This window comes from Bos javanicus, chromosome 5, assembly GCF_032452875.1.
Source record: "Bos javanicus breed banteng chromosome 5, ARS-OSU_banteng_1.0, whole genome shotgun sequence".
NCBI lineage: Eukaryota > Metazoa > Chordata > Mammalia > Artiodactyla > Bovidae > Bos > Bos javanicus.
The window spans coordinates 44,427,520-44,441,218 of record NC_083872.1 but is presented as its reverse complement, the minus strand read 5'-3'; the positions used below and the strand labels follow the sequence as shown (position 1 = coordinate 44,441,218).

The window sequence follows — 13,699 nt, the reverse complement described above, 5'->3', positions numbered from 1 at the left end:
GGTTAGGTCAGTTGAATTGCTCAGTACATTAAAGGGAGTGATAAAGTGCTCAGGTCCACGTTAGAGCCCCTGTTCCACACTGATTGTAGGTATGTATGACTCTGGCAAGTTGGTTCTTTAAAATTCTGTAAACTTGTTTTTTGTAATGCAGGAGATCTGAGTTCTATCCCTGGGTTGGGAAGATACTCTGGAGAACGGAATGGCAACCCACTCTTGCCTGGGAAATGCCATGGAGAGAGGAGCCTGGTGGGCCACAGCCCATGGGGTCACAGAGTTGGACACGACTGAGTGACTAACACACAAGTTTGTCACGAGGACTAAACAAAACTGTGCATACGTGCTCAGTTGCTTCGGTCCTGTCCAACTCTTTGTGACCCTATGGACTGTAGCCCGCCGTACTCCTCTGTCCATGGGATTCTCCAAGCAGGAATGCTGGAGTGGGTTGCCATGCCCTCCTCCAGAGGATCTTCCTGACCCAGGGATCGAACCTCCATCTCCTGTGACTCTTGCATTGAAGGCGGATTCTTTACTGCTGAGCCACTGGGGAGGCCCAAATGAAACTGAATGTAACCTTTAAAAATAAAATAAATAGTATATCTTTGTGACTCTACTATTGTTTTCCCCTTCTTAATAGTTTTTCTCTGTAACCTGCCTCCTGTCAGTTTAAACCAGAAATGACAATATTTTGCTTGGTTTCATAACTCCCATTGCTTTGTAATAGCCATCTAGAGGTTTTTGTGGCTTTTGGCAGCTTCTGCAGAGCTGTCACCTGTTACCTGTGTCAGCCAATTTTGAAAAAGGGGAAATAGCAGTACATGTGCCTTAGGTTTGCCATTTTGCTGTAAACCTTGTCTCTTTATATATATATTCTCTCTGTTCTCTTTTGGGTATCGGGTATTTTTTGTTCTTACCCCTTGTTTTGATGGGGAGTATCTTAGCTTCGTGATTAGCTGGGTTGTGAAGATCTTGTTTTGTACAGTTCTCCTGTGTATTCTTGCCACCTCTTTTTAATATCTTCTGCTTCTGTCAGGTCCGTACCATTTCTGTCCTTTATTGAGCCCATTTTTGCATGCTTTTGCCGTGAAGTGATGGGACTGGATGCCATGATCTTAGTTTTCTGAATGTTGACCTTTAAGCCAACTTTTTCACTCTCCTCTTTCACTTTTATCAAGAGGCTCTTCAGTTATTCTTCGCTTTCTGTCATAAGGGTGGTGTCATTTGCATATCTGAGGTTATTGATATTTCTCCCGGTAATCTTGATTCCAGTTTGTGCTTCTTCCAGCCCAGCATTTCTTGCGGATGTTGGCAATTTGATCTCTGCTACCTTTAATATGACCAAATACAAAGAAACTTTTCCATAAGGGATTATGGTGTCTTTTAGGGCAGGTAGATTATGACCAGAAAAAAACAACAGTTTTTTTGTTACTGTTAAATAGCATAAATTTAAATTCATGGTATTTAGTATAATTTATGTTCTAATAGCAGCCAGGAAATAACAACCAATAAATTATTACTGGTGATTAATGAAACATCCCTCAGCACATAGGCAAAACTGATTTTTACACTACTTGGGAGTTATGGACACTATGAAAAATTTTTACTTTTCTTGATGATTTTTTCTACACTGGTAAGTCCAGGGTATTTATCATAAAACAAAACTTTATATTAAGGAGTATTAAAAGTTGAGTTTTAAAATTGCTTGCCTTGGATTTAGTATTTTTTTGGTATTTTAAATCCAAGAATTAATACCATGTGGTGTGCAGTTAACTTTATTTTGACTGTTTGAAGGGCAAGCTGTTTCAATGACATCACTCAGCTAGGAATCAAAAGATCGGTTCCTTGAATAACTTAACTCTCAGGGTCACAACAGCTTCTGTCTTACAACATAGCTCTAACTATCATAAGCCCTAAAATTCTGTGGCCTTTTTTTTTCTTTCACAAATCTCTTTCAAAATTCAGGTTTTTTTCTGCTGAGTTTTTAATATGGTAAGTATAGGTTAGATGTCAGTGTACATTTCTAAACGCTTGATTCTTTTTTCCAGATTTTAGTCTGAAAAGACTATCACTTTTTAAAGATTGCTCTTTTGTTTAGATTGCTCTTTTATTCATTAAAACATAGTTCTGGCTCTATATGGTAGCAGGTTTCTGGGATGGAAAAAAAAAATTTAGAGCCCCATTTTCTTAATCCCCACAAACCTTATATTACATTTATTTTGACATATAATAAAATTAACAGATTTGAGCTTAACATTCTAAACAATGGAAAAAGCATTACTGAACTACAAAATGGCCAGGCAGAGAAATCTGGCAGAGGGAAAGGATTGTTTTATGTACTGAAAAATTAGCCTGTGGCAATCAGGCACTGACTGGCTCTGCACTGTTGCAACAGAGAGTTAGGTGGTTGTATCATACAAATATTTTGCTGAGTTATTTGATAAGATAGGAATATTTAAGGCCTTTTGATGATAATTTAAAAATTTGGTCTTTAAAATAACCCTTAAGAGGAGGAGGGACTCCCTTGATTATAGGACCCCAAGGAAAAATCTGCTGGCAAGAAAGCTGTTGGGAATACAGCAAGGGTGGTCTCAGGCAAGTTGGGATAATTTCTGTTTACCATGGTGGTACCTACTACTTTGCATATAGCTATTTTCCAGTGTCATTACTTCTCCTTGACTGTGTTCCTTAGAAGTAAATCTAAAATAGATTAGACATTTCTCATATTTGAAATTAGGGGAATTATCCAAAATTTATAAAACTAAGATTTTCAAGACCTCACAGGATAAATCCATTGGTTGAAAATGTACATTACTTTTGTATTTCTTTGGAGAGATTAAAAACAGTCTTTTTTTCCCCTGTGAGTTTGGGGCAGATAAGAATGGATTGTTTCAGTCAGAATTTTTGGTGGCAGTAAAAACCAATTAAAGCATATTGTGAATTTTAAAAGAATATTGGATAGAGCTCAGTGGCTCATCAAATTGTTTTGAGAGTTAGAGAACCAGATTCAGGACTAAGCAGCCAGAAACAATGCCCGAAATCACATTGCACAACGATTCCCATGAGGGTGCCTGTACCATCTAGAGACAGACTGACAGATGCCGCAGCCTGCCCCAGTGACACTGCCAGCGCTGGTTGACTCCAAGTGCTGCTACCTCTGCCCTAGACTTGACCTTCCTGTAGTTGCTCCACCATTAGTATCAGAGAGAGTTCCTTCTGGTCTCTTCTCCTGCTCGTTAGATGCCCATTTCTACTCTGGGCTGGGCTTTTTGTGTTCGGCAGAGCCTGTGTCCTGGCTATACAGGACACGTGGAAATGTGTCTCACCTTTTGAAATCATAAAATGGTGTGAGGTTCTTAAATTTAAGATGTGAGAAACTCTTTGACTTTCTAAAACCATAAGGTAGGGAAGTTCCCAAACTTAATAAGGGAATTCAGATGCTAGGCAGACAAAAAGAGTGAAAAGCGTTGACTGTAGCTAGTGTTTTACATGTAATGTATGCTGAGCTCTCACTGTGTGCTAGGTACCATGCAAATTTGTCTTATAAGCATTATCACATTATTACAACATTAGAAATGAAGTGATAAGGGGAGACAGTAAGTAACCGGGCTAAGATCACACAGTTAGTCATTGTAGAGCTGGGACATGAACTCAAAGTTGATTCCAAAGCCTGTGCTCATAACTGCTGTACTAAACTAACTTTTTTTTTTTTTTAATATTTATTTGGCTGCACCGTGTCTTAGTTCCATCATGAGAACTCAGCTGTGACATGTGGGATCTAGTTCCCTGCTGCTGCTAAGTCGCTTCAGTCATGTCTGACTCTGTGCGACCCCATAGACGGCAGCCCACCAGGCTCCCCCGTCCCTGGGATTCTCCAGTCAAGAACACTGGAGTGGGTTGCCATTTCCTTCTCCAATGCATGAAAGTGAAAAGTGAAAGTCAAGTCGCTTAGTCATGTCCGACTTTTCGTGACCCCATGGACTACAGCCTACCAGTCTCCTCCGTCCATGGGATTTTCTGGGCAAGAGTACTGGAGTGGGGTGCCACTGCCTTCCCTGACCAGGGATCAAACCTGAGCCCCCTGCATTGATTGGAAGCATGGAGTCTTAGTCACTGGACCACCAGGGAGGTCCTTAAATTAACTCTTTTTAATAACCCTTCTCCCAACATATTTCACTCAAACTCCCATAAATAAATCTGTTAGAGTAACTCTACTAAGTTTATTAAAGTAGTTTGTATTATATGTCTGTGTATTTAGGCATTTTAAAGGAATGAAAATTTATAGCTTTAATTTTATCTATTTTCAACTAATTGAATGATTTTTTTTCCATTTTTCACTTTGTGGCTATTTTTCTTATTTGCCACAGGCTACAATCTGATAAAATGTTTTCTTTCTGAGTATTGTGCTTGCCCAGTAATTGAGTGTAAGAGCTGTTAGCAAGAAGGAGAGGGGACATAGCATGGCCAAGATGGAGGAGGGAGGAAATAGCACCTCTCCCCGCCTCATACTCTCATGGTTACCCTGATGTCACCCAAGCTAGAGTATTTCTTCATGAACCGAAACCTCTTGTTAATTATTCCTTTAGTATGAGTCTGTCTGTTCTACAGACTTTTCTATGCTACTAAAACAGCACTTTATAATAATGTTATTTTGTTCACTTGTACCTTTGGGACTAAATGGGAGGCTGTAATTTTTGTGAAACTGAGTAGACCAAGTTTCCTTTCACACACACAGTCTTGTAGAAGTCTAAATGTGAGTTGGTACTAGAGAAATACTTAATGTAAGGTAAATGTACATGAAATTAAAAGTGACTTTTGTTCTCTTTAAGTATTATATTTTTAATATTGATATAATATGCCTTTGTCCTTATCCTAATCTAATCTTTCCTAGAATATAAATCTAAATTTGAGAACTCATTTCTCTATGATTTGTTTTTTTTTTTTTTTTGGTTCAATGCAGGCTGTATACAATGGGTTTTTGTCTAAATGCAGTTGATGTTGTATATATAGTCTGCTGTTCCACTCCTTTACTTTGAGATTTACTCCTCTGTCATGAACAGGTTTAGTGGACCAGCAATCCTCAAATGGGCAGTAGTCCTTTTATGAAACTACCAAGTTGAAAACAGGATGTTGGCATATATACTCTTTCTTATCTTTATAAACATTAGCTAACGGTTCATTTAATTAGCCATCTAAGTAAAAAATGTCATACTGGGCCAGAGCAGTGATCCATCTGGCAGACTGTCCTAAAGAACTGTACCAAGGAATCAGGTTACTTACTGGAATTCTGTCATCCCTAAAGGATACATAGGCCATTTCTGACTTCCCTTAACTTGTGTTCTGTGTTCAGAATACATGCATTCATTTAAACTCTTAAACATCCTGATCTGTTCTGATTATATACATATATATAGTATGTGTGTATTAAGCTAAAGCACCTATTTTAGATTTGTTGGAATTGGTAATTCTAGGGTAAAATACTGTTTATAATATGAACTTCACATCTTTCCTTGCTTATTTGCTGCTTCATTTTCTTCACCTATAAAATATAAAATTATTTCACAGGTTTCTCCCCCCACCCCCCTTCTCAAAATCCGTTCTGTTATTTCTAATATGGCCAATTTATGAGGCTTGTCTTTCTCACCCTCCTCCTTACCATTTTTTCCCCCTCTACATACCATTTAAATACAGAATTTTTAGGAAATTCTTTATGTATCAATATAGTGAAGAAGTACAAAGTTATAGAGGGTCACTGAATTCCTTTGAATTATCAGATGGCTGTAAGTGAAAGTTTTGTGGATTTTAGGAGAAACAATATTTCATAGCTGTAGTTCAGAGAAAACAGGTATAGCTTATTTGAGTCCCCTGGGTTATGGATTTACTGAAGGTTCTATCGTGAAACATGAATTCTGCTTTTCATTTTGTTGAAAACTGATTGAAGGCATTGGTTGTTCTTTCTTTCATTTTCCTTTGTGAAGTGCCCACCATGAGAAATTAATTAAGAGTTTGATTGTGGGGAAAATTTGTGTCTATTATGTTTGTTGAAAATATTTAGAGTCTACCAGAACTACTAAAGAATGGAAATAGTAGTCCTCCTAGCAGATAAAGAAGGAATTTCGGAAAAAAGTATAACTCTTCTTCTTCAATAGAAGGTTGACTTCTATTTTTGAATTACTGATTATCCCCTAGAAAATACAAGGGCCAAAGTGAGCTTTATAAAAATTGTTTCCATTTTTTAGGAAGTTAATGCAGTTGGGTAGCAGTTTGTGGGACACATGCGTATTACAGCATCTTCAAGAAGAGACTATCAAATACTCTTGGTATTCAGAAAACTCAACCCCCTGGAATAAAGCCAAAGTAAATCTGCCTTCATACCAAACTATTCTCCATAGTGAGTATTTTTTTGTGTTACATTAAAAACTCATGAAAAACAGTAAAGCCACAGGCTCTGTGATACTTAGATTTGTATATATCTCTTCATTATATAGAATGTTGAAGACATAGAAGAAAACTAACTCAGGAGATACTTACCTTAATATTCTACATAGACTCATATGTTAAGATGTCTTTTTTATTTTTTTAACTAAGAAATATATTTTATTATCATGGCCTGAATGTGAGTAGCATGTTTGTATATAAAACAAGAGTTTTAATGGAATTCCTTGGCGGTCCAGTGGTTAAGACTTTGCCTTCCAATTTAGGGGGTGTGGGTTCGCTCCCACATGCCTCTGGGCTAAAAAACCAAAACATAAAACAGGAGCAATATTGTAACAACTTCAAGAAAGACTTTTAAAAAGTTCTTAAAAGTAACAATTATTTGTATTGTGTACCAGAGGAAGGAAGGGAAGGAGAGAAACACTAACTATAGGGAGAGGAGGTGTGTATGACAAAGCTTCAAGAAGCAATACATACTCTATATGCGATGCACTTCCATTTTGTTAAAATGCAAAACAAAACAGCAAACCCTGTAGGTGAAAGTTGTGTTATTTAAAATTAGTGCCCTGGAAGAGTGTGTCCTCCTCTTCCCTTGTTCATTCTTAACCATTAGTGCAATGATTTGAGATTGTGAGGGAGGTTTCTTTTTTTAAGTGTTAATTTATGCTGAAAATTCCCAGGACACAATCAAGTATTTAGAAGACACAATCAAGGTATTAGGGCTTTGGGAATTTTAAATCATGAATCTGTTGAGTCTCTGTTCTATGTAAAGCAGTAAGCTTATTTAAATGGCATGTTTTTTAGTCAATGGGGATAAATTTGTTCCAAGGAATCTTCATGTTCTCCAAATAACTGAGGACATTTTCTGGGTAATGTGTCTTGATTGTTAACTAATCACCTTGATTTTTATTTTATAACAGGTACGATGCTTTCATTGTTTGATAGGCAGTGTGTGCATCTAGTAACAGATGTACAATTTAGAAAAAAGTATAATGACATGTTAAAAATTAGATTCTATTGAGTATAAAGAACTGAAGTCTTGAAAAAAGTTACCCTCCAGTTAAAAATAAAATTGCTTCTGGGTAAATAGCAACAACAATAAAAAGAACTGAAGTCAGTAAGTGTTATAGTGTCAGGAAGGTGTTCCACATGAGAGAATTTTCCAGAAAAGGAAAATTAGGAATCATAACTAACAATCTTGTTGTAAATTTTAAGAAGTTAATGAAAAGCTTTTAATGTATGTATGTGTATGTATATATCTATATAACAAGAGAGAAAGAGACAAGGATTTCAAACATCCAGAAAAGTACAGAAGCTATTTTGATCAGTATCTGTGTAACCTACTCTGTTAAATCTTAAGATTTCCCCCCTGACTTCTCAGAGAATATGGAATAGCTATCAGATACTTAGGGTGATTCAGGTTAATCATTATGAATGAATACTAATTAGTGAGCTGTGCTTTTACTCAGTTCTTTTAGAGATAAATGTAACATATTCTTCTGGTTCATCCCTAATGCTACATGTTTCTTATTAATGTATAATAGTGGACCTTCCTCTTTTGTCTTATTAAAAGCAAATTTGGAAGAATAGATTTCTCAAATGAGCAGCCTGGAGTTACATGTTACTCCTATGGGGCAAATGTGGTATTTGTGACTAATCATTTTATTCTAGTTTAGTGCAGATTATAACAGTGAAAAAGGGAGACTGAGATTTTGCATTCTGAAGCTGTTTCTTTCTGGTTTGGACAAGTTATTTAACCACTCTGTTTTGTTAATCCCTTTCCTATAGGGAAGTTCTGAGAATTAAGCAAGCTAATATAAATATCTGGCACACAGAAGTTGCTCAGTAAAGGTTCCTTTAATATCACTAGCCTTTTTTTAAGTGGTTGAAGTCTGATTTCCAATGAGTGGGGGCATTGCTACACAACAGTATTGAAGAGTTCTCTTCACCTCCCTCCCCAAACAAAGCAGATTTTAACATTAGATTCATTATCCAACTCTTAGAACCCCAAATAATTGTTTTCATTATACTTTCGGTTTACTTTTGTATATGAGGTCTGATAGGCACATAACAAATGCTTTGTGAGCCTTAAACTAAGTGAAAATAGATTGTTCAGATGAAAGGTATGTGGATAAGTCAGTTTTGGGGCAATTCTGGAGAACTCTTGCCAGAACTGGTATCTTTTGTTTTGGTCTTCAGAGACTGTTAAATATGATCATTGAGTCATACTTGTTTTCTCTGTCCCCTGGCTATCTCTCTTAGGACCCTGAAGCTTGCCAGCCACACACAGGATGTTTAAAAGGCAGAGTAGGCCTTAGCCCACGGGGAGTTTGTTTATTTTTAAAAAATTATTCAGTTCAAACATCCCTACCATGTCATAGCTAGTCTAGTCATGTTGGAGTTATTGAGTTCCTTTGATTCTTTCTGGTGATCATGGTGCCTAAAGGTAACAGATAAATTTGAAAGAGTCAAAGTTTTCTTGAGTTTACTTGGAATTTTATAATGTATTCTCCAACAAATCCCTACAGGAGCGGGAGGAAAGGGAATGCCATTTATTTTGCTAGCTGCTTTTTAATGGGACTCATATACTGCAAATCTTTCACCACTTCTTTCTAGGGTTATGATACAGATGATTTAAAAACAAAATCAAACCTGAAAAAAAAAAAGCCACCCACATTATGGTACTGTATTTCATTAATTCTTTGAAGTTGTTAACATAAGAAACTTTTAAAAGGGACAGTATAGCTTCATAGATGTTTAAAGAAAAGAAAGAAGAAGTGAAGTCGCTCACCAGGCTCCTCTGTCCATGGAATTTTCCAGGCAAGAGTACTGGAGTGGGTTGCCTTTCCTTCTTCAGGGGATCTTCCTGACCCAGGGATTGAACCCAGGTCTCCCGTGTTGCAGGCAGATGTTTTACCATCTGAGCCACCAGGGAAGCCCATAGATGTTTAGACACAAAGATATGAAAATGGACTACATTTGTGTTTCAATGATTGTTCTTGTTCAGTTGCTCAGTCGTGTCCGGCTCTTTGCAACCCCATGGACTGCAGCATGCCAGGCTTCCTTGTCCTTTACTGTCTCCTGAAGTTTGCTCAAATTCATGTCAGTTGAGTCGGTGATGCTATCTGCCCATCTAATCTCTGCCACCCTCTTCTCCTTTGGCCTTCAGTCTTTCCCAGCACCAGGGCCTTTTCCAGTGAGTCACCTCTTTGCATCAGGTGGCCAGAGTTTTGGAGCTTTAGCATCAGTCCTTGCAGTGAATATTCAGGGTTGATTGCCTTTAGGATTGACTGCGTTAATTTCCTTGCTGTCCAAGGGACTCTCAAGAGTCTTCTCCAGCACCACAATTCAAAAGCATTAATTCTTTGTCGCTCAACCTTCTTTATGGTCAGACTCTTACATCTGTACATGACTATTGGAAAAACCATAGCTTTGACTATATGGACCTTTGTCGGCAGGGTGACGGCTTTGCTTTTTAATACACTGTCTAGGTTTGTCATAGCTTTCCTTCCAAGAAGCAAGCATCTTTCAGTTTCTTAGCTGGAGTCACTGTCTGCAGTGGTTTTGGAGCCCAAGAAGATAAGATCTGTCACTGCTTCACTGCCATGAAGTGATGGGACCAGATGCCATGATCTTTGTTTTTTGAATGTTGAGTTTTAAGCCAGCTTTTTCATTGATTCAGTGATTATCATCTTCAAAATTTATGACTGATTTATTCTTACGTATTCTCTACCACATAATGAAATCCAAGGCAGATATTTCGGGTTTGCCTAGGGTACCAGGTGGAGAAGGAAATGGCAACCCACTCCAGTATTCTTGCCTGGAGAATCCCGTGGACAGAGGAGTCTGGTGGGCTGCTGTCCATGGGGTCGCATAGAGTTGGACACGACTGAAGCGACTTGGTAGCAGCAGCAGGGTACCAGGGTATATCTCTTTAATGAGATGACTTAAAAACCAAGTCTTAAGGGAAGTAAAGGAGTTAATTAGTACAACGCCTGAGCACTGAAGTGAGAATGTGCTTGATGAGTGTAAGAATAAAGAAGCCAGTGTAGCTAGAATGGAGTGAACAAGAGGGAGAGTAGTAGGAGGTGAGGTTAGGAAGATAGGGAAGGGAAGTATCAGATCATAGTCCTTATGGTCTTCGTAAGGATTTTTGCTTTTAGATTGGTGTGAAGTGAGTGAAAGTTACTCAGTTGTGTCTGACTCTTTGCGACCCCATAGCCCACCAGGCTCCTCTGTCCATGGAATTCTCCAGGCAAGAATACTGGAGTGGGTTGCCATTCCCTTCTCCAGGGAATCTTCCCGACCCAGGGATCGAAGCCAGGTCTCTTGCATTGCAGGCAGATTCTTTACCATCTGAACCACCAGAGAAGCTTCTTAGACTGATGAGATGGACTCAATTAGAGGATTTGAGCAGAAGACTGACATGATCTGATTTTCTTTTGAAAAGAACTAATCTGACTATCTTGTTTAGGTGAGCAAGAGAAGCAGCTAGGAGAACAGATGGAGAACTATTAATGCAGATGAGAACTAAGGTGGCTTGGACCATTGTAAGAGTGGAGGTGGTGGAAGTGGTAATATTATGGATATTTTTTGAAATTGAAACTCCCAGGATAAATATTAGGTTTATTTTTTCATTAATGATTGTAAAATGGGTATTTTATAATTCTGCCATTCTTTCTACATTCATTATTTGGAATCCTATAAAAGATTGCTTTCACTTATTGATGATCTGGTTACTCTGGGGTACCTTTCATGTAAGAACAGCAGGATAAATACTTGATTCTTTTCCATTATTAGTTTTCAGGATAATTACTTCTTGCTCTAGTAACTGTGAAAGATGATGATGGAGTTTTTAAAATACATTTACTGTTTCAGTTGTAGTCATTATAATTTGGATGTTCAAAATGTCATTATCATTTGATGTTCATTTGACTTTAAAACATGTCTTCAGAGTAAAAACTGTGAGATATATTCTAAGAAGAATAACTTCCATCCCTGTCTTCTACACCTGCTTTCTCTTTCTCTATAGATAACCATTTAAAAAGGATTTTGGTTTATCCTTCCACTGCTTTTTGAAAGGAAGAAAAGCAATTTTATAGTAATATTTGTATTTCCCCTCAGTTTTTTACTGAAAGAGCATCATTGTGTGGAATACTAATTCAGCTACAGGATGGGAAGTAGTGGATATTACTGGGTTCCTTGAAGGTTTTTCTTGAGATCAGTCAGGTTTTCACTCCCTATAAAAGATTTTTCTTATATTCCTAGCTGTCTCCACAACAGAGAACATGCGTATTAAGTCGCTTCAGTGGTGTCTGACACTTTGCGACCCCATGGAATATAATATAGCCCACCAGGCTCCTCCATCCATGGGCTTCTCCAGGCAAGAATACTGGGGTTGCCATTTCCTTTTCCAGTGGACCTTCCAGATCCAGGGATCAAAGCCGCATCTCTTAAATCTCCTGCATTGGCAGGCATGTTCTTTACCACCAGTGCTACTGGGGAAGTCCCACAACAGAGAGCATACATGTTTAAAAAGAAAAAGGCCCTCATCCACGCCATTTGGCAACATTTAGGAAAGTCACACATCCAGCAATTCTCTTCTAGGAGTCTTACCCAGAGGTTGCAGTAATAAAATCACAAAATATATGGCTTTATTCTGTTCCTTGAAGCTTGGGGTCCATGTCTTGATTGTCTTTTAGTTATGGACTTTGTTTGTTGGAGAAAAGAAACAATACTAAAGATGTATTCAGTAGTCAGCACTAACATTAATGGTGTATGTGTGGAAAAAATGATGTTTTGAAACGTTGCTGCTTTGACATACTGTCAGGTTAAATATTTCATCAATTAACATTAAATAATTCATAGTTTTATTTATTCTTTCAGTGACTGTTTACTGAGCACTTAGGGCATGGCAGTCATTGTCTTAGATGCTCGAGAGATAGCAGTAAATAAGAGAAGAAAAATCTGCTCTGGAGCTTAGGTTTCTGTAGATGTGAGGGGGAAATAGACAAGCTTAATAAATAAGCAATTATTATATTATTTTCAAACATTCAATTTTAGGAATTCCCTGGCTATCCAGTGGTTAGGATTCGGCACTTTCACTGCCATGGGCCTAAGTTCCATACCTGGTCAGGAAACTAAGATCCCTTAAGCTGCAAGGCAAGGCCAAAAAAAAAAAAAAAGGCCCAAAAGCCAAATGTGCAACTTCAGGATTCCTTTTCCACCTCTTCCTTTTCTCGTTTTCCTGTCGAAAGTGGCATCCTTAGGAATTGCACAATTGATGGGTGAAAGGGATTGAGGACTGAAGACATTGTTGATTTTTATACTCAGTATAAAAACAGTTAAACAGTATTAACTGTTTAATTCTGGGGCCCTCCCACCTCATCCTCAACCCTGTTAATTTTTTTTAGAAGCTTGGTTAAGAACTCTTGACAGTTCCCTGTAGTCACTAATATTTAGATAATTGTCCTTAAAAATTTTATATTTTTGTTATAATATGTTCTTAATTACTACATCTTTATTTCAGAAATGACCTTTAAGAAGTAGATGCCCAGATGCAAAAGTGATGAAACAGTCAATTTGTCATAAAGATGCAGCTGTGGCTTTTCAACCAGATTAGTAAGTGTATAAATTTAAAATTCTTTTTTAGCTTTATATGTACTTTGTCTACTTTGAAAAACATTTAACAAAAAATGTAGTTGACTTAAAAAAAACGTGTCAACTTGTATTTTTGTTTTTCTTTTGGATTGCAGTACAAATTCTAGCATATAGCTCTAGAAAATGTATGTCTTAGCTGTACCTTTTTTAAGACCTATATAAAGGTAATATAAAATTTTAGTTTTGAGGAAATATAAGAAAAAGAGTAACTGTAATACTGCTGTCCACATACAGCCACTCTTAGAATTTTTAGGTATTTGTTTCCCTGATCTTTGTTCTGCACATTAAAAAAAAAAAAACAACAACTTATGACTGTAGTGTTGTAAAGAATATGCTTTTTGTATATATTTTAAAATTAAATTTGTTAAGATGTTTCTTCCTGGGAATAAAAATACCCTTCAGTACAGAGTTTCTTATTGGAGTGATGAAAATGTTCTAGAATTAGGTGGTGATGATGGTTGCATAACTTTGTGATTACAGTAAAAACTTGTGACTGTTACATATTAAAGAGATATATTTTATGACATGTATATTATAGCTAAAAAAAAGTACACTTCAGAATATCAAATCTCGGCAAGAGTAAAATCCGATTAAATACTGATGTCTTAGA

General features: G+C 37.2%; 1 protein-coding gene across 5 annotated transcripts in view; it reads left to right on the top strand.

Annotated features, from left to right (window-relative positions):
• The window catches only part of FRS2 (fibroblast growth factor receptor substrate 2), a 109,726-nt gene that overhangs the window by 41,357 nt on the left and 54,670 nt on the right, over positions 1–13,699 (top strand). For 4 of the 5 annotated variants that reach the window (XM_061416504.1, XM_061416508.1, XM_061416507.1 and 1 more), the window contains exon 2: positions 12,959–13,050. The gene's annotated coding sequence lies outside the window, so the exon portion shown is untranslated. Of the gene's footprint in view, positions 1–6,233; positions 6,386–12,958; positions 13,051–13,699 lie in introns of all 5 variants that reach the window. The other variant, XM_061416506.1, reaches the window with a different exon arrangement.